Source organism: Magnolia sinica, chromosome 1, assembly GCF_029962835.1.
Source record: "Magnolia sinica isolate HGM2019 chromosome 1, MsV1, whole genome shotgun sequence".
Taxonomy (NCBI): domain Eukaryota; kingdom Viridiplantae; phylum Streptophyta; class Magnoliopsida; order Magnoliales; family Magnoliaceae; genus Magnolia; species Magnolia sinica.
This window is the reverse complement of record NC_080573.1, coordinates 85,774,165-85,795,543: the sequence shown is the minus strand read 5'-3', so window position 1 is coordinate 85,795,543 and position 21,379 is coordinate 85,774,165. Positions and strand designations below refer to the sequence as shown.

At 42.4% G+C, this 21,379-nt stretch overlaps 1 long non-coding RNA gene across 4 annotated transcripts; it reads left to right on the top strand.

Annotated features, from left to right (window-relative positions):
- The first annotated feature begins 15,145 nt into the window (after window positions 1-15,145).
- LOC131251368 (uncharacterized) lies at window positions 15,146-17,377 on the top strand. 4 transcript variants are annotated; one of them, XR_009173787.1, is made up of 5 exons: window positions 15,146-15,551; window positions 15,659-15,770; window positions 15,849-16,009; window positions 16,905-16,967; window positions 17,213-17,377. It is a non-coding gene; the product is annotated as an uncharacterized LOC131251368 (long non-coding RNA). The 4 variants fall into 4 exon arrangements; XR_009173786.1 differs by lacking the exon at window positions 15,146-15,551 and having other exon boundaries at window positions 15,570-15,770; XR_009173792.1 differs by lacking the exon at window positions 15,146-15,551 and having other exon boundaries at window positions 15,571-15,770; window positions 17,243-17,377.
- The last annotated feature ends 4,002 nt before the right edge of the window (window positions 17,378-21,379 follow it).

Genomic DNA, 21,379 nt, shown 5'->3' with positions numbered 1-21,379 from the left:
GAGATAGGATCGTGCCCGTTTCCAGTCTTCATCCGATCCCGTGATCTTCGGGGTCGGGGATCTTATCCCAAGATATTCGGGATGAGGCTTTATCTTGCGCTGGCCGATCTGACAAGAAGATCAGCCCGATGCATGCCCGGATTGCTGATGTGTCGTCCGAACCGACTTAACTTCTGTCTCGGTTTAGTGAACCAAGCCTCGGATCTGACACATCCTTTGGCGACCCGAGGCATTAAGTCCGAGTCTCCGAACTCTGTATCTTTTGTCCCCAACAGTAAGCCCCCTTACTCCGTGTGTTTCATATGACACTTAGGAGTAGCGAGTTTTGAGTCGGTTCATAACTTAGTCCGAGACAATAAGTAGTCATTTAATGCATTCTGTGTCGCCTTTGACGGGAGACGGTTCAGTCTCTGACATCGCATGCGCCGACAGCCGTCAAATCGCTCACCCCGCCAATGAGGGTTGGACACGTAGCAAGGGCATTATTGTCGTCAGTCGACGTGCGCCACGTGTCGAGTGGGGGAGTCGATGCAGGCGTCGAATCATTTCCCCATTAATTGCTTCCGCCACATGGCAATCTTATAAAATGGTGGGGGTCCCGCATTTCGAACTTCTACTGCCATTCCCGCTTTGCATTTCCTTTGGAGCTTTTTCGGTCTTTCGTCTTCTTCCTTTCCTCTTTCTTAACTGTCAGCGGCTCCTTTCGCCATTTTCGTTTTCCTTCCTCCCTCCGGTGAGTCTCCCCTTCCTCTTTATTTAGTGATAATGGCGGCTAGAGGTTCTCGAAGTCCCTAGGAGGGAGTTTCCGGAGATGAAGGCGAAGCGCAACGTTTTTGGAATGTTGCGGAATTGCCTTCCTTACTGACAGAGATAGCAGTTGATGCGAACGCTGCTTTTCTTTCTGAGAGGGTCACTGAAGCTCCGGCGGAGCGCCCTGCTTCCGTTGATCCTTCTCGTGGTGGGTCGTCTTTAATAACCCGCCCGGGAAGGCCTAATCTTCCAAGGGGCATGGAGGAAGAAGAGGAGGAGGAAGAGGAAATATTGATTGCCGAGGGAACCTCTGGGCCGGTTCCTGTTGATAAGTCGGCACACGCCGAGTCTGAAGGAGAAGGATCGGGGGATGATCTAAGCGGCCCGGTTCCTTCAGTTTTAACTGAGGCGGACTTAGACAGAATCCGAATCGGGTATCACATCCCCGAATCGGTTATCACTTATCTCCCCCGTCCGAATGACTTGCCGGATCATCCTCCTGCTGGGGCGGTCGCGATCTACCAAGTCTCGATGCAATGCGGCTTGCTCGCCCCTTCGAGGCCATTGTCCGGAGTTTTATCTCGTATTGATTGCCCGGGGCAAATAGTTCGAATGGGTGGAGGAACTTATTCGGGTGTGCGGTGTTGTGGTCTGAGATGGAACAGCACCGCTAACAGTTGACGAATTTCTCCACTTATACCAAGTGCGCGTGAACCCGAACTACCCCGGCTTTTATGTCTTCGCTGCTTGGCGGGGCGGAGGCGGCTCCCTAATAACTGACCCTCCCACTTCCAACAAACATTGGAGAGAACGTTGGTTTTGGGCCTGCGGTCGCTGGGAGACGGCTGAGTCCGGGTCCTGCGAGGCTCGTGTTCCTCGGGCGTTCCAGAGAGCAGGTGACTTGGGTCTTCTCTCTTGCCCTTCTTTATTTTTGTAATATTCTGAGTCTAACGGGCTTGTGTCTGGCAGATATTTCGAAGAAGCGGCAAAAGCTCGGCTCGTGCTTGGCTCGGATCAAAGAGTTGAGGACGTTGGATCCGGCAGATAGGTCTGGAAGGTGAAAAGAAGAGGAAACTACTCGCAGGTCTAGACTCGGCGGTCACAGGTAATTGAAAATGTATCTTCATGTATCTTCTGAATTTTCCGAATTTCTTCGTTTTTTTAATTATTTTTAGATTTGCCCGAAGCTCGACCCCATCTCAGGATTGTTCCCGAATCGGCCCCCTCAGAAATGACTGGAGCTCGTCCTCCTCTTAGGGCGGTTTCGAAGTTAAAGGCTCCTCCGCGATCAGTTCTTTTGTCGGAGCCTCGGCCGCCGAAGAGACAAAGAGTGGTGCGGAAGGAGAAGGAGTCTGCGAGTTCTTCTGCCCCTACTGTCGTTGTAATTTCTGACCCGAAAGAAAGGGTGGAAGTGACGGTGGCCGCAGCCTCGGAACCTTAGGCGGCACCCGACTCGGGACACATTGCGACGGATGTTCCGAGACAGGAGGAAGAGACTAGGGCTGCGTCTTCCAGAGGGGAAGAAGAGACGAGGACTGCATCCTCCAGAGGGGAGGAAACGAACCAAGAAGGGCCGTCCGTCCTGCAGAAGGTGGTGTCGGGGATGGTTCCCTGGGCCTTAGCCCATGGGAGCGAAAAAGAGTTCATCAGTCTCTACAACGCTCCTTCATCGCAAACCATCGGCCATGCAGCAAGGGTGCTTTTTGAACTCGCTCCCTGCTTGGTTAAGGCCAGCAAAGAGTTATCTTCGACTCATCGGCTGCAGACTCTTCTGTCGGAAGCCGAAGGGCGACGCGAGGATGCCGAAACTCGGGTCGGCGTTCTGATAGGCGAGGCGGCCCTTGCCCGGAAAGCTGCCGAAGACGCAAAAGCAGAGGCGGCTTTCTCCAGGAGAGCCCTTGATGAAGCGCAAGCCGAGGTTACTCGGGTATTGGCTCTCCTTTCCAGAGCTAAAGAAGAGAACCGACGAGTTCTCGCGGTCCATGCTTCTTGTGCAGATGACTTGGCTCCGGCTAAGCTTGAGGTGGCGGAGCATATTCAGCAGGCCAACGAGAAGACTCGGGAGGCTGAGAAGGCTAGGGACCAAGCCGTCCAAGCTTTCCTTGAGTCAGCGGAGTTCGAGGATGAGAGGGATCGCTTGTTTCAAAGCGGATTTTTGGAATGTGTCAAAGACATAAAGAAATCTTTTCCTGACCTTGATCTCTCAGAAATCGAGGGTGGAGGAGCCTCGGAATCCGAGAATCCGGACGCCGCTGCTGAAGTCACTGCTGGGGATGAGGCCGGTACATGCGAGGATGCTTCGGGTACCGTTCCTACCGGAGGACAGTAACCAGGGCCCCTTGTGTTTTTTTTAAAATCGATGTATTCACATGTTGTACTCGCATGTGGTTGATGAATGAAAGAAAACGCTTAGTTTTATTCATTTGACTTGGCTTTAATCTTTCTTAGTTCAGAGTCTTTAAACATTGAGTACCGAGCTAAGGATAGTAAATCTTGAGGTGCTCAGCGTTCCAAGGATGAGGCAATGATTGTCCGTTTAGATCTTCTAGCCGATACGTTCCTGGTCGGATGGTGCCCGAGACGATATAGGGTCCTTCCCAATTGGGTCCCAACGTACCCGATCCAAATTCCTTGGTATTGGAAAATACTTTTCGGAGAACCATATCTCCCATTCGAAACCTCCTGATCTTAACTCGGGTATTGTAGAACCGAGCCACTTGTCGTTGCCGTGCCTCCGTGCGCAGCCGCGCCACTTCCCTTTGTTCGTCCAGAAGGTCGAGCCCGAGTGTAAGGAGTTCTTCATTTTCTTCCGCATTGAACGAAGTGATTCGAGCCGAAGGTAATCCGATTTCAACGGGAGTGACGGCTTTCGAGCCGTAGTTCGGTAAGCCCAGTTTCTCCTGTGGCGGTTCGAGCTGTAGTTCGGTAAGCCCAAAAAATTTTCGGGAGCTCTTCGGCCCATGCTCCTTTGGCCCGGTCAAGCTTGGTCCGAAGATGTTGCTTGATAATCTTGTTAACCACCTCAACTTGTCCGTTAGTTTGAGGATGATGAGGTGAAGAATAGACGTTTCTGATTCCGAGGTTGTCGCACATCTCGCGAAAGCTCCTATTATCAAATTGCCTTCCATTGTCTGTAATAATGGTACGGGGTACTCCGAATCGGCAGATAATGTTTTTCCATACAAACTCGGTGATCTTCTGCTCGGTTATTTTAGCTAATGGTTCTGCCTCGGCCCACTTCGTGAAATAATCCACTGCTACCACAGCAAACTTGGTCTGACCTTTTCCCATAGGGAGTGGACCTATGATGTCGACACCCCACTGTGCGAAGGGCCAGGGACCAGTCATCGGCGTCAGTGCCTCGGGGGCTTGCCTCGGAATTGCCGCGAACCGTTGACATTTGTCGCATTTTTGGACGAGCTTGCGAGCGTCGTGTTGGATAGTGGGCCAGTAATATCCCTGTCGTAGGACCTTGTGGGCGAGAGATCGCCCTCCAGAGTGGTTTCCGCAGATTCCTTCATGGATTTCACGTAATACATAGTTCGCCTCACTGGGTTTGAGGCACCGCAGCAACGGAGCGTAGTAACCTTTCTTATAGAGGGTTCTGTTGAGTATGGTGTAACGGGAGGCTCGGATCTTAACTCGTCGAGCCTCGGCACGATCTTCAGACAACTTTCCCTTGTCAAGGTATTGGCGGATTGGATCGATCCAGGATGGTTCCGAGTCGATTGTATTGACGGCCTCGCTAATTGGTTCATTTATACTCGGCTTATCGACGTATTCGACAGGGACGGACCTGGGTATATCATCTTCATCGGCGGAGGCGAGCTTTGCTAATAAATCGGCTTTGCCGTTTTCTGTACGAGGGATCCGAGTGACACGACAGAGTTGAAATCCATTGATAAGTTCTTTCGCTTTCTCCATGTATGCTCTTAATTGGTCTTTCCGTGTCTGGTATACACCGGTAACTTGATTAACAACCAACTGAGAATCGCTGAAAACACTTAGGTGCGTGACTCCCATGCTAGCGGCGAGTCGGAGGCCGAGTAACAATGCTTCATATTCTGTTGTATTGTTCGACGCTTGGAATCCAAGTCGTAAGGCATACTGTATATAGGTATGATCGGGGGTTTCCAGCACAACCCCAGCCCCACTTGCCTTCGAGTTGGAAGAACCGTCGACAAACAGTTTCCAGGGAATAGGGCAGGGTAGGGTCGGGGGAGCGGTTGTTGTTGGAACTGCAACATCCTTTGGCATATCGTTGACCGGGAGTTCGGTTGGTGGTGTTCCCTCGGCAATAAAATCAGCTACGGCTTGCCCTTTGATTGCTACCTTCGATCTGTATTGAATGTCAAACTCACTCAGTTCGATAGCCCACTTCGTGAGTCGGCCGGAAGCTTCTGGTTTCTGCAATACCTGGCGAAGCGGAAGATCGGTCATCACGATGATGGTATGGGCATGGAAATACGGCCTGAGTCGGCGAGAGGAAGTTATTAAAGCCAAGGCCACTTTTTCCAAGCTTGGGTATCTCGTTTCTGCTGGCAATAACGCTTTGCTGACGTAGTAAACCGGCAGTTGCTTTCCTTCGGATTCTCGTATCAAAGCCGAGCTAACCGCTGCCTCGGATACTGCTAGGTAAAGGAGCAGAGACTCCCCTGATTCGGGTTTTGATAAGAGAGGTGGAGAACCGAGATATGATTTTAATTGTTGGAATGCCGCTTCACATTCTTCCGTCCAACCCATTGTTTGTCTTCCTTTCAACTGTTTGAAGAAAGGGAGACATTTATCCGTGGCTCTGGACAGGAACCGATTAAGTGCTGCGACTCGTCCAGTCAACCTTTGGATGTCCTTAATGGTTTTAGGGGATTCCATATCAATCAAAGCCTTTATCTTCTCAGGGTTTGCCTCTATTGACTGACCAAAAAACCGAGGAACTTTCCAGAGCCCACCCCAAAAGCACATTTACTCGGATTCAGCTTCATCCGAAACTTCCGTAGGATGAGAAACATTTCTTCCAAATCATTCACATGATCTGCCGCGTGTATACTTTTGACGAGCATGTCGTCAATGTATACTTCCATGGTTCGGCCTATAAGCCGAGCAAAGATTTTGTTAACTAATCTTTGATAAGTTGCGCCGGCATTCTTCAGACCAAATGGCATCACTCGGTAACAATAAAGGCCTTTGTCGGTGACAAAGGTAGTTTTTGATTTATCTGTTTGATGCATTGCAATTTGATTATACCCTGAGTATGCATCCATGAAGCTAAGGAGCTCATGTCCGGCGGTACTATCTACTAGCTGGTCTATCCTTGGAAGCGGAAAGCTATCCTTCGGGCAGGCTTTATTTAAGTCAATATAGTCAATACAGACTTGCCACTTCCCGTTGGATTTCTTTACAAGCACGACATTCGCGACCCATTCTGGATAGTGTATTTCTTCTATGAAATTAGCCTGGAGGAGTTTGTTGACTTCTTCTTCAATGATGGCGTATCGTTCGGGGCCGAGCGGTCGTCGCTTCTGTCGGATCGGTCGATATGACGGATCGATGTTGAGTCAGTGAGTCATCACAGAGGGGTAGATCTCGGGCATATCTTCATGACACCAGGCAAATACGTCGGCGTACCTACGGAGCAGGGCTATCGACTTTTCTTTCAAGGGGGATTGTAAAGACGAGCCAATTCGCACCGTCTTGGATCCATCTGTTTCGACCAAGGGGACCGAGATAAGATCTTCGACCTGCCCTCGTTCATGACTCTCGCCCCGAGGGTCCAATGATTCGATCGTTGATATGTTAATCGGACTTTTGTCGGCGGTTTCCTTTACAGCTATCATGTAACAACGCCTCGCGTCTTGCTGGTCTCCTTTGACAATTCCTACTCCCGACTCAGTCGGGAATTTCAATGAAAGATGGTATGTGGATACCACGGCCTGGAGGAGACTCAATGAAGGTCGGCCGAGTATTGCGTTGTATACTGAGGGTTGATCGACGACCAAGAATTCGACCATCATCGTCGTTTGATGTGGGGCACTACCAGCAGTGAGTGGTAACGAGACAATCCCTTCGGGCAGTACTTGTCCTCCGGAAAAATCGATTAACGGGGTCCGAACTGGGCGTAGCATGGATCGTTCGATCCCCATTTTGTCGAACGCTTGAGTAAACAACACGTCTGCAGATGACCCCGTATCGACGAGTATCCGGAACACTTTCGGTTAGCGATAGTCAGGGTGACAATCAATGCGTCATCGTGGGGGTGATAGATACCTCGGGCATCTTCCTCTGTGAACGAAATGCAATATCTTTCCCTTTTCTTCTCCTTTGGTGGCCGATCTATAATCATAAGCTCGGACTTAGGCTGACTAAGTTTTCTCGCATGATTCCTTCGAGCATTGTTTGAGTCGCCCCCACCTCGCGGACCGTCGATAATTGTCCGGATTTCTTCCATAGGCTGACTCTCGGTCGGACGTCCCTCAGCTACCCCAGCTTTAACCACATGTTCTTTGAGTCGGCCGTCCTTTATGAGTCGTTCGATCTCTTCCTTTAGGTGACGGCAATCACTTGTGTTATGCCCGTGATCACGGTGATAATGGCAGTATTTATCCTTGTCCCGCCGATTAGGATTACTCCTGAGCTTACTGGGCCAGTTGACAAAGCCTTCGCTTATTTCCATCAATACATGTTCCTGAGTCTTGTTCAGGGGGGTATATGTGGAAAATCTTCGATCTGGTCGTTTGCCTGACCTTCGCTCATCATGCGCTTGATCATCCTTGCGTTTCCTTCCTCCGGCCGAGTCGGCTTCCTTTTTGGCCGACTCTTTGACCAAAGTTTTAGTTTCACGCAGAATTCGCATTTCTTCGGCGTTTGCATACTTATCCGACCGTGCCATAAATTCTGCCAGAGTATCGGGCAGAGTTTTGTCTAGAGATGCCAAGAATGGCTTATCTCTAACTCCTTGCATGAGCGCATTGAGAGCCGTTTCTTCTGAATGTTTTCGAACTCGAAGGGATTCGAAATTGAAACGCTTGATATAATCTTTCAATAGCTCTCCCTGCTTTTGAACTATGTTGTTCAGATGTGCAGGGGGCTTCAATTTCTTTTTTCCACCGATGAAGTTGGTGAGGAAGGCGTCGCTCAGCTCAACGAATGAGCTGATGGACTTTGGTTTCAACTGTTTGAACCACAGTCGAGCTACATCGGTCAATGTAAGAGAAAAGGCCCGACACATTACTGCATCCGAGGCATCGTGGAGCTCCATATAGGTTCTGAAGCATTCGATATGCTCCGTCGGGTCGGTCTTGCCGGTGAAAGGAGTGATTTGAGGTAATCGAAACCTCTCGGGCAACCGAGCCTTCATTACCGAGTCCACAAAGGGGGACGCCTTTGCTTCGGATCTGGTCGAATACATATTCCGGCCATGCTTCATGTCCGCCATCTCTTTCGCCATTTCTTCCCGCACTTCTCTTTTAAAATTTTGAATATCGGCTTTCCAAGGTTCACTGCTCTCTGCCGTGCCTTCCATGGAAGGGCGGTTGCGCCTTCTTCGCTCTATCTCGTGTCGAAGATCGGTCGGGGGCAGGGAAGCGTTGGCCGACTGCGCTGGAGATGGTTCTGATTCGCCTTGGGGTTGGCTCGGCCGGAAAGACTGCGGCGCGGAAGGTTGAGGATCAACCGCCGCAGTCGGTACGTGCGCTGTCTCCCCTTGAGGATGCGGGAGTGGCTGCATTTGCTGCTGATACATTCGTTCCAGCATCTGCTTCATCATATTCATATCAGACCGAATTTCTTGAACCTCCTGGTCCAACCGCCCATCGTTGCGACCCCGCTGATTGTTGCTTGTTCTGGTCGCTCCTCGTTGGCGGTTGTTAGGTGGGTTCTGGGCTGCGGGGACCGCGACTGGACCCGCTGGCCCTGTAATCGCAATCTCATTCAAATCTTCTTCTGGGACCGTCCTTCTAGTCATCACCATGGAATTCAATATAGAAATATGAGATGGCTTTTTTGTACGGTTCCCACAGACGGCGCCAAACTGTTGATGCAAAAATCTGGTTCGTCCTCTTAGACCTTCGTATACCTGCACGGAAAGAGGACAAAGGAGACCCTGGCTTGAGCAGGGGACCCTCCGATGCCAAAGTCAGGCCTGGATTCTGGGTCTAAATGTATTGAGGGGTTTTGAGAAAGAATTTTTGCCTACCTCACAAGACGATGGAGGTTCCTCTTTTATAGCTGCTGGAGCATTTAATCGTACGAGGATTCTTCTCCTGATATCGTGTGCGGGATCCTCTCCTGGTATCACGGAGATAGGATCGTGCCCATCTCCAGTCTTCATCTGATCCCGTGAGCTTCGGGGTCGGGGATCTTATCCCAAGATATTCGAGAAGTATGTATCATGTAAAAGACTCTTTTCAGTAACAGTAATGGTGGCAGTAATGGCCATCGCCATTATCATTACGATACCGGACGTAACAAACTTATGACCCTTTTTCTTGGGAAAAACAAAAAACAAAATCGGCCCATAGTGGGCCATAAACAGCCTGTCATGCGTAAAGGTGTCCGCTGTTACTATTACAGGCCGCTACAGCTGTTACATAACCATTTTTGCACAATATAGTTCCATCACCTAAAAATCAGGTGGCCTAGTCGTCACTTAGAAGTTAGGACAACTCTATAGGTTGGATGTGGGCCATAAGTCCACTACACCAAAATATCAATTCTGGAACGAAATACTATTTTGGTTCTAGAATGGCTTAACGTTTTGAGCTGTTTCAAATTTCAAACAGTACAGGAACCGGGCGCTGGCAACGGGTCTATATAAAAGCAAAATAAAAAAAAAGAAAACCCTATTATCTCATTCGACCCGTTTCCTCTCCCCACCGCTGACTCTCTCTGCGCCTCTCTCTCTCCTCTCTCTGCACCTCTCCCTCTCTGCTCGATCTACCTCTCAGCCTCTCCCTCTCCGCTCGATCTCTCTCCCCCTCTTCACTCTCGAACCCTCCCCTCTCCCTCTCCGCTCGATCTTCCTCTCCCTCTCCCTTTCTCTCCCTCTTTTATTTCTTCTTTTCTTTGGTCTAGCACATTAAGCATCATTATGCAATATCATTATGCCGATTCGAGAAGATTAGAGGTTTCTTCCTGATCCAGTTCGGAGGAATTAGGGTTTCGATTCGATCTAGGCTCAGAAATCCTAATTCCTCATCGTCCAGAGGTTCAACCCCGTGAATTTCTTCTTTCTAGGGTTTGTGAATCGATTCAGAACGTCGTTTCCTTGTAATCCAGATTGGAATATCGAAGGAGTTAGGGTTTCTGATGGATTCAAGCAGAAGAGCTGTGGAATCTTACTGGAGATCTCGAATGATTGATGGCGTGACATCAGATGAGGACAAGGTTGCTCCTGTTTACAAATTAGAGGAGGTTTGCAAGCTTCTGTGATCTTCGCATGTCAGCATCATGAAAGAAGTTTCCGAGCTTATCTTCAAACGGCTTGATCATTAAAGTCCGATGGTCAAGCAAAAGGTAAAATCTCCTGTTATTCTGATTTTCCTTCGAAAATTTCCTAATTATTTGGTCTTATCCTCAGGCCTTTTCATGTTAAAAAATTATATATCAAATGATTTGTAGTTGATGTTGTTCCCTTGTAGATCAGTAATTTGATTAATTAAAGCAGCAAAATTCAGATTTTCCTTTTTACCTTTTTGCATTATGCATTTAGTTTTCCGACAGTTAGGCTAAATCTGGAAATGATTTGGTACAAAACAATGAAATATATGATGCTTGGCCTGAACTAGTAAATTTTTAACTCAGGGTGGCATTGGGGTGGGGCCCACTATTCATTTAATCCAGGCATTATACCTAATATATTTAATATCAGGTCCGGCACTTGTGGTACTTTATACCCTATGCTTCAAATTAAACATAAGCCATTTATCTGTCTATGGCTACATGCTGTTGGGCTGGCTTTTGCAGGAAGGCCTATGTTTTGGCATGGTGTACAGATCTTTTACGCATCTAGCGGGTGAGTAGAGTAGTGGTTGTTTGCTGCATATCTGGGATCAATTGAAGCAAATTCGAGGGTTTTTTTTTTTGTTTTGCTTTTTTGCTTCCAAGTGGGTGATGCAGCTGGGTTAAAAAAGATTGTGATTGAACGTCCACCATTAAAAACTTCTTTAAGGCCATAAAAGTTCTGAATTAACTTGATATTTGTGTTTTCCCTACACTAAAGTGTGTGTGACCAAATGGCCAAATATTTTAAATGATATTTAAGATAACAATGAGCATTTAAAACAGAGACAAGTATTTTAAATGGCCAAATGAAAGCAACTTGTAAGATTTGGCCCATTGGTGGTGTGGCATGATACTCTTATTTGATGTTGAGGGTTAAAATCTCAGCCCTCCTGCATTTATTTTTATTCAAAATGATACCCTGTCTGGTGAATGACTTGGTCAAGTCGCGCCAAGTCGGCCAAGTTTTCGAGCCAACTTAACAAGTCTTGTCGAGACTTGACCAAGTCACTCTATTCAGTGAGTTTATATGAAATTTGGCTTAAAATCTAGCCAGGTTGAGTTGACTTGAGTTGACCTGCGAAGTTTTAGAACTTGATTTCCTTGGTAATTTTGCCAACTAGTGTGTCAGGTTTTTAACCAGTGGGGTTTTGTATCTTAAGAAGAGGGTTCTTTAAACACTGCATGGTTTGTTATCATCCTTACCATCAAACCTGAACTTTTCTAATGGATGGTTATTTGACTACTAAAGAAGTCAATAATGCCATAAAAGTAATCTATGCAACCTAATTTATTCTCTTGCTTATCTGGCATCTTCCTTCAAGGAAGAGTTGGTGTGAGTTATAATCTCAAGACATGCCCTTTGTTTGTATACACCTTTTCTGATGGGTATCAGATAAAATATAATTGTGGTATATTAAGAATGGTCAATAAGATTCGAGTCTTTCAGGTTATTAATATTTTAGAAAAAATATTTACAAATCTTTAAATGGCATGAAAAATGAATTTGTGCTGGTATAAATGTTTTAGAGCTTGTCAACAACTTTCCATTAGTTCCTTGTCTACGCCTATATCTGTTTCAGTATGCACAATATTTATGATGGAGCAATGATATGGAAAGTCTTGCAGGGGAGCTTATTTATCTGGTTGCAGGTGATTGACCTGTCAGGGTCATGTGCTGCGTCAGACATTTGGAGTGTGGGCTGCACCGTGATTGAGCTTCTCACATGTTTCCCTCCTTACCATGACATCCCACATTACACAACCCTTTACCGGATTGTTAAGGTTTTTTAATCAATCTTTTCCATGGATATCACTTTAATTGTGGTCATTTGATTCACAACATGGAGCTTGATTTCTACAATAAGTGATGCTACTAGGGGCTTTTATCTTCTTGGATTCTGTTTTTGTTCCTTTTTCCCATTTTTTCTTGTTTAAGTTGTTTGTCATTATTTCTATTCTTTGGAGTGATGTTCAGATATTATGTGGTAGTTTTATATGCAGAAGTTGTATCACTTTTTGACATCTTCAATTGTCAGAAACCTATTAAGTTTATCTGTCTATGGCTGCATGCTGTTGGGCTGGCTTTTGCAGGAAGGCCTATGTTTTCCCTACACTCAAGTGTGTGTGACCTAATCAACAAGTTGGATATCAAATAAACATTACAGTAGGTTCTAAGAAGTTTTTAATGATGAGTGTTCAGTCACCACTGTTTTTACAGATCCCCTTTCTTCTTAATGCAATTTGTTCTTCTTTTAGCTTGATCTGCATGTTTTGGATGAGATCTAATAGCTGAAAGGCATAATTGGGACTTGTATCTCTGTCACTACCCTTGATCATGAAAATGTTACCAATCTATCTGTTTTGATGTAAGAACTAGATATTGGTTTTGTTTGACCACCAAACTAATTGAATGTAATTTTTTTCTACTAATAATGTATTTTTCAAATCCACTATTACGGTGGGGCCCACATAACTCTACCTCATGGGAAGTTCCCATGAGCTCAACTGCATAGAACCTTTTCCCATATATATATATATAGAGAGAGAGAGAGAGAGAGAGAGAGAGAGAGAGAGAGAGAGAGAGAGAGAGAACCTTTTCCGCATAGTAAGTTGCGTTTGGAAGGGAAGTTAGTCAAGGTACCCAAATTCCCAGAAAACCTCACTAAGCTTACCTTGGTTACTCCTATTTAGAGAAAGACCCACTGCCGAAGCTGAAGAAGCTGCCAAACCTTCGTATTCTCAGATTGCTTTGGTCTTCTTATCGGGGAAAGGAAATGGTTTGTATTCTAATTTCTGGTTGTTCATAGAGAATATTGATAAGCCAAGAGGTTTGAATTTTGTGATAAGTTAATTCTTTCAAGTTGATATTGTTTGAAAACGGTGATTTCCTATTCAGGACGAAAATTTATTCGCATTTGTAATATGTCTACAATTTTACTAGCCTTCATTCTAATAGAACCTAACCCAAGTGGAAGTTTCTAACTATCCAATCTTTAGCCTCTTCAGTTGTTTATTGTTATATTCTTGACTGTTTATTTGTAGTAATTGATCGATGGATTGGAAACTTCCAATCCGAAGGTGTCCACCATCCACACTGAGATCCACTGGATTTTTTAGTGTGGATTACCACCAACACCACTTTGGGTTGAATAAGTACATCATGATAGGTTTCCATTTATGTACTTCTATTTTGCTAATGAGTTGCTTTAGTATGAATAGTTGCACATCATTTTTAGGCTTTAACTAGAGATTTAATTGGTAATGTCTTGATTTTATTAGCAATGATTCTCGGCGCATTTGAGGTGTTTGCTGAGAGAGTTTATACATGCATCATCAAGCCACTACATAGCTTCCCTTGTGCAAAATTCATGCCATCTACTCAAGCCGATATGCCATACATCTTTGTTAATTGCTCACTATCCATTTCTTTTGTATATTGTACCCAACTTAGGAGCGGAAGCTTGACTTTTGCATGTGGCTCTTCTAATGGAAAGCTTGGATCTTTTATGCATGGCTCATCTAATGGAAAGCTAGATCCCACACACATGTTTCACATTAGCATGTTCGGCTGCCAGTGGATGGTCACAAATCCACTGGCTTAACCTCTATTTTTATGTGAACTTCATATGGTTTTTGATTTATTATAGCAAAAATAGTAACACATTTTTTTTTTTAACGAGATTTATTTTTCAGTCTTTCTTTTATAGGAGAAGCTACTTGACACATGTGAGGCAATTGGACGTGATATGGACATGACATGGTAAATGATTGCCAATGAAAGTTAATGCATGAATGATATGAGATCTTTGGATTATATTTTCAAATTGTAGCAAGATTTATGTAATATTTGACTTGTGATTATATTTGTGTTTGGATGTAATATGCTTATTTGAAATGGATGCAATTATTTAGAGTATAGACTTAAAACAAGCTCCATAATGCTTTATTGGAGAGTTTACATGGAAAGTTGCTCATTAATTGTGAAAAATTCAGGCTGGTTTGGTCATCTGGTGGGCCATGTAGCTATATACATCTATATATAGCAAACCTCTTCGGGAAGAATTTTACAAGGTTGCCATTGATATCATTATTAAAATATATTGACATAGTGTATGTTTTGAAGATAGTAATCTTTTAAATTTCCCAATCTCTTATTATTTTGGTCTGCTCTTCGGATCTGATAAACTGCCTTTTGTAACCCTTCTATGTCAAAGACTGATGCAGGACATGAATTTAAATATGATATGCAAGATTTCAGGCTTAGATCATACCAGTTTAGAAACAATCACACAAATTCCACATCCCACATGAAAAATCCAAACATTTAATTAAAGGGGAATCTATGCAGGTCCAAGCCTACACACGTTAGGCTGGATCAATGAAAATTATGAACCAAACAATACTCAAAGGGAAATAGAAATCAATCACACATGCATAAGAATCAGTCCCTAATCCAAGGGATTCCCCAATCTCAATTCAAGGAACCCTAGGGTGAGAAAAATGGCAAATATCTTAGAGAAAATATAATCTATGGCTTAAGTGGGTCCTCCTTCTGCGTATGTACGTGCGTAGGGTGGTGGTGTAAGGGCGTGCGTGTGCACGATGTCCTCATCAGAGATGTCATGCTTTCTGGGTATTACAATGGATTTAAAACTTAAGATCTGGAACTCAGGTACATCATTTTGAAGGGTCCTTGTGACAATCTTCATTTTGTTTTTATCAGTCATTCTACCTTTAGTTCTGCCCCATTGTCATGAATATTGTCAGCACATCCTTTCAATCGATCTGCTCTGGTGCAGAAAGCTAAGGATAAGGGATTTCTTTTTGGGAAAAAGCTATGACTGGAGTCTTGACATCCCTTAATGGGTGCTTTTTCATTACTCCTATGTGAATTGCAAACAAATGTTCCACAAAAACAATTGAGACTTGAACTTTAGCTGTCAATTGCTTTTTCCTTCCCACTTGGCAGCTGTCAGTCATATACCATAAATTACAAGGAGACCATTTTCCCACTTGATTCCCTTCCCTTTCAGTTATGTTCTTTACAACTTCTGTTATCACGTCTCTATGAAACCTTTGCACAAGTTCTTGGATGAAAATTTTTACGTTCTTTGTTGACACCATCATATATTATTACTTAATCAGTGATATCGTAAAGATCGCAGAATTTTTTGATTTTTTTTTATATGCTTCCCTCTCAATTTGGTGTTATTCTGAATATAAGGCACACCGGATGGTGGTGGTCCAATTGGAATTTCAAATTACACAGGAGCTCCCCAGTGAAGAATGGGTGGAGCTGAAGGGTTTATGCATTTCTACTCTTTCAGTATTAATTTTTTTTAGTAGTATTTTGAGGTGTTGAATTGCGTTCCTTAGTGACATTGCCTTGGATATCTGTTTGTCTATTTAGTGGAAGCCAGCCATCTTTTATCACAAGCACGACTGTAGAAGTTGTTGTTCCTTGATCGCTTGTTACTTCTATCTATGGAGAGGATGGAGGCTGTTTAAAACAGATACATGAGGTTTATTTTGAGACATGATGGTTGTTGATGTTCCTGCATCCTTGATGCTTTGTTACTGACCAATAAATGCATTTTTAGATTGCTGGTGCTAAAATTACCATCACTGAAACTGCACCTGGGGCAACTGAGACTGTCATTATAATATCGAGAACACCTTAACAGACCCATGCTTCATAGAGCCTGCTTCAAGCATTTGTAATGAGCGGGACAGCCTCCCCCTAATTTGCCGTAGTGGACAAGTAACCTTCCTTGCATTCTTCCCGTTGTATCAAAGAAAAACCCTTTTCCGTGTTTGGAAAGCTGACTGGAATGGATTTTTGCATGGTTGGTTGTTCTGTTTGCATCTTCAGTTATTTTCAAGTTTTGACCCTTTCAATACAATTCTAGGCGTAACTTGCAAGCATTTCATAGCTTTAAACAAACCATTTTAACAGACTCTAGGATGCTTTTGTAGTACATCAGTGAATTTGCTCTGATTAGTCCATTTTTTGCCACATTTTGTAGGTGGAATATCAATTATCCACTCATTCATACATGTGAGGCTCATGTATGATTTGACTGGCCCATTTTGGCCTAAGCTGTATTCATCATGGCCCTGCCTCATGGACTTCCTGAATACTTAGCAAGTGTGCCAAGCACATGCATCTTTCCTAATTCTAATTTTCTCCAAAAGTCAGGTGGGTCACATTGCAAGAAATAATAGGGATTGGACACTCACCATTGAAAATTTATTGGGGCTCACAAAAGTACAAGACAAGGCTAATATTTGTGTTTTCTCTTCATCCTTGTGGACATCACCTGATGAATGGGTTGGATGGAACATAAACAGAATGGTGGGCTCCATAAAGGTCTTATTGATGGTGTTTCCATCCTCTAGTATTTCTTGTGGTGTGGCCCACCTAGGTTTTATTATCTACCTAGTTTTTTTTATTAGCTCATGGACTACCATGACTTGACAAAACTAATGGATGAAGTGGATGTCATAAGGACATTGAGACTTTCTGATCTTTGTTACATCTAAAAAATGTGTCCTCCTAATAACTATGGTCTAAAGAGATTGAGACTTCTTAAGATCCATCAGCAACAAGTATTCCATGTTGCAGCTTTCCTTTAACGATTTCATGCTTCCGGTAGGAATTATGGAGCTGCATCCAGGAGGGATCAATAGCATCCCAAATAAAGCACGCATAGAAATCGGTATGCCTCCTCTTTCGTGAATAAAATTCAGTAAGACCTAGGATAATTTTAATATTTGTGATTTTGAAGGAGAAAAAAAAAAAGATATGGGTTCAGTAAGGATTCCTTCATTGAAATTCTGTTTTCAATATAAGATGCCTTCATTAATTATATGGCGATTAATTATCTTTGATTCCTAGCATAATAGTTAGTATGACTTTAAATTACCAATTAACTTCAATTTCTATAGTTTTTTATATTCTTAGGTGGGAAGTGCCTTGTTCCTGTGGGTCTAGGAGATGATGATCAATGCATTGAGGGAGCTTCACACGCCATCTCCGCAAAGCTATAATTTAAAGTGCTAGCCTTTACTGTAGCTTATTTTGTAAATTTGATTTTGCAATGAAACATCTTCAAGCACATTATTTTCTTATGTTTTTCTTTTGATTAATCTCTATTTTGATGGAATGTAGTAAACTTTTGTTAATTTATTTCCCTTGATCTTAAATTTTGTGTTTATCTGGGTTTAAAATTGTTCCTAAAATTCCGTCCTAAAATCTGACCGTTGGCAACATTAAAAAGGTTTAAAACCGTTCCTAAAATTCCATCTCTGAAATTGGAAACGGTACCCAAAACGGTTCTGAACCGTTCCTGTTTTTCTGCGACACCTCATTTAGGAACGGTTTTAAACCATTCCTAAGAATTTAGGAACGGTTGACGATTTTGGTGTAGTGGTCAGGTACCTTCTGTTTTTTTTTTTTTTTTTTTTTACTTTGCACCCATGTGGCTGACCTAAAGACTAGACTAACAGATTTTTGGAACATGGTCATCTGATGAATGATGAGGATTTTGCACATGTGAGACAGATGAGGCCTGTGAGAGAGTAGGCTCCAAAATCCTACTATCAAAGAGGCATCACTCTTTTCATCACCAAGACACCATTTTCTTTCTTAACGTCATGTGGAATCTTTGGAGAGAGTAGGTTCCAGAATTCTACTCTTAGGAGAGCCATCAAACTTTTCGCTACCAAGAAGGTATTTGCTTATTTAAACATCATATGGACCATGTAACAAAGCTACAATATCAATTTAGATAATGTATGGGATAAGCAAGTGCATTTTTTTCCATTGGGCTGAATTGACCAAAGTATCCTTGAGAATAGGAGTGTGAAGGTACCATATTAGTTCATGTTATGTTTGAATGAAATGATGGATCCACCTAAGCAACACTAGGGATCAACATGTGTTCTACCAAAAGTAGAATATATTGACTGACATGTCTGCTTAATCCAATTTTGTGGACAGCACCAAATGAACGTTGAGGCTATATTTTGGACAGTTTGTATTGGGGTACATATACATTGTGTTTAGAGAGTGCATATGCGTACGAATAATCATACTCTGCCAACATAAAATGACTCCCTCTTTAAGTATAGAACTTCTCTGGAAAAGTGTTGGGAAATGAAACAACCCTGGGTGTTCAGGAAAGAAGCACCTATAGGGTTTCATTTTCAGTAGATGTTTCTTAGTTGAGTGTGGAATTGTTTTTAAATAATAAATTAAGTGTTAAGTATCAGACGTGTACAACCTTAATACATATTTTATGAGAAATATTAGAGAAAGTTTCAAGTTAAAATAGTGAATTGACAATCTGAGAAAATTATGGTGAAGAGCAAGTGGTAGAATTGGAATGAGCTATTGTCAAAATCAGAAGCCCAAGGACCAAGAACATGGTTCAATCTAAGCTTAATTATGAAAAGTACAAAAAAAAAAAAAAAAAAAAAAAAAAAAAAAAAAAAAAAAAAAAAAAAAAAAAAGAGGAAGAAACACACAAAAAATAAACAAATAAATGAAAACCAACCATTACCAACATGTAGAAGATATTTACAAAAAGTAAACATAAAATCTCTACGCAATGCCTCAACTAATTTTGGTAGCAAATGCAAAACCAATGCCACATATAGCAGAAACTCAAATTGGATTCAAATACAGATTGGCACGAAACAATGCATGATAATCAACGAATCACGTAGCACAAACTATTGAAGCTAAGATCAATAGCAAATCAACGAAAAGAAATCCTGCTCACACCAAAAGGGGGTAGTTCTCGAGGGGATCACTCAAGGAAGATTCAAGAATTCCTATGTGGTAAACTAAATTAACAGGTGAATTTCTTTCTCCCAGATCATCACATCACATGCCAAAGATCCTGGCTGCTTGTGAAAAAAAGATATAAAATTCATCTTTCCAACATAAACAAGTAACAAAATTCAAATGAAAAGCAACTTTGTTGCAAGACCACTTTCGAAGTACATCAATATTTGATGAGTATCCTTCCAACAAATATTCCAATCAATAAACAAATTTGTAAAAGAGATTGGTGAATAATACCTGGCAATTTTCTTGGTTTTCTCAACGGAACAAACTTTGCACCAATCACTAACGCAATTGGAGGACCAAATATAAAGCCCCTAGCCTCAACTCCTATAAGCATACCAAATTCAATATCAAATCCATTGAATTAAGCACCTTCATAAGTATAAGCATAAAAAGGGACCAACAAACAACAACAAAAAATATTGCATTGATAAGAAAATTCATGTTAAATTTAAAAAAGAAAAAAAAGAACATTGCGCGTATAATGCTAGCTAATTACAAGAAACAGAACAATTACATGTTGAAAAAACAAAATAAAAAAGTGCATACAAGATAATTGTCATTGTGATCTACCTTCAGATCCATGTAGAAGTGCAACAAACAAAACATCCCGTAATAATCTTATCATGCATCTCCAAGAATACTATTATATATATATATATATATATTATTGTTTGCTTACTACTTCACCATTTCCAGAACACATTGGAACTACACTTGTATTTGTCCTTCCCTTTGCACTCCAACTCCAAGTCATCAAATATAAATTGCACTTTCTACATCACCGAAATAGTTTTAAAAAATAATAATAAATATCAGAAGAGACAAGGCCTGATTAGCTTCATACATAGAAATAACTCAAAAGCAAACAACCCATGTTCAAGAACTTGGTTTCAAACTCATCATTTTTTACTTGGACTAGGCCTAGTCAATGAAAAGCTCTAATGTCAAGTTGATCATAAATAAGAACCCACTTCTTATCAAGCTCAGCGCTCTGAACTTGGAATTTTGGAAAACTCAACTCAGCTCAGCCGGATCCTGAGTCGATCATCAATTTCTCGATCCATGTTCAAGAACTTGGTTTTGAACTGGTTTTTGGGTTGGACTTGGCCTAGTCAATAAAAAACTCGAAGGTCAAGTTGATCATAGACATGGCCCAATTCTTATCAACTCAAAGTACGAGAATCAGCACTCTAAACTTGGAATTAGGAAAACCAAGTTGGCTCAGCTGAGTTCCGAGTCAATCTGCAAGTTCTTGACCAATGTTCAAGAGCTTGGTTTTGGACTACTTTTCACAGGAACCTGAAGGAAAAAAAAAATACAAAGAAAAACTCCATAAATGCATCACTCACCTCTATCTAAACTCCAATAATAGTATGATGATGCCATTGATATACCTAAGAGAGGCCCTTGAGTTTAATTTCCCTCCATTATTCTCGAAGACTAACACCTTCTGCTCTTTAGATTCCAAGAGATCGTAAACTTGGTTTTGATACACCTCATAGTAAGAAATCATCACTGAGCTTCCAATTTCTTCACCAATTGATAGAATTTTGGCCAGTGCCAATGGTGCTTAAAAAGGCATTTCATTGAAACCCTACATATTAATACCAAAGAAATCAGCAAAAAATAAAAAAAATAAAAAAATAAAAAATAGTAGAGACATCTTTTCAAAGGAAAAAAAAAATGTGCAAGATGAAAACATACTGAAAATAAAAATAGTATGAGCTCTATTTATTAAATAGTTCTGACTCTTCCATTAGACATGGCCTAAGCATAGATTCAATCCATAGCTATACATTTCCGAGGATTGGAACTATTTGCTCTTCTTCAACTAAAAATGGATACATGAACTACAACACCTTTAATGATGACTGATATTCTTTGCCTATCAAGATCGGGAATTTGAAGATTAAGTTTGGAAGGTTCCAAAATCATCGCATGCAGTCTTAACAACTGTCGCATGTATGAGAAATACATAATCATGACACGTAATTTTAGAATCATAGCCTCAATAGAAAATAGCCATCATTTCCATTGTATGAAAATGTGATGTAATTTTCAGAATGCATGGCATGTAGAGTGAAACGAATAACATATAATCAGTAAATATATTGTTGGCTGGTCAAGTGCTTGCGCACGTGTGTGTGTGTGTGTGTGTGTGTGTGTGAGAGAGAGAGAGAGAGAGAGAGAGAGAGAGAGAGCATAGATGGATGCAAAGAGTAGTTAAATTGACTTCATTTTCAATCAAAATGAATGAAGTAACAGTCAATGAAA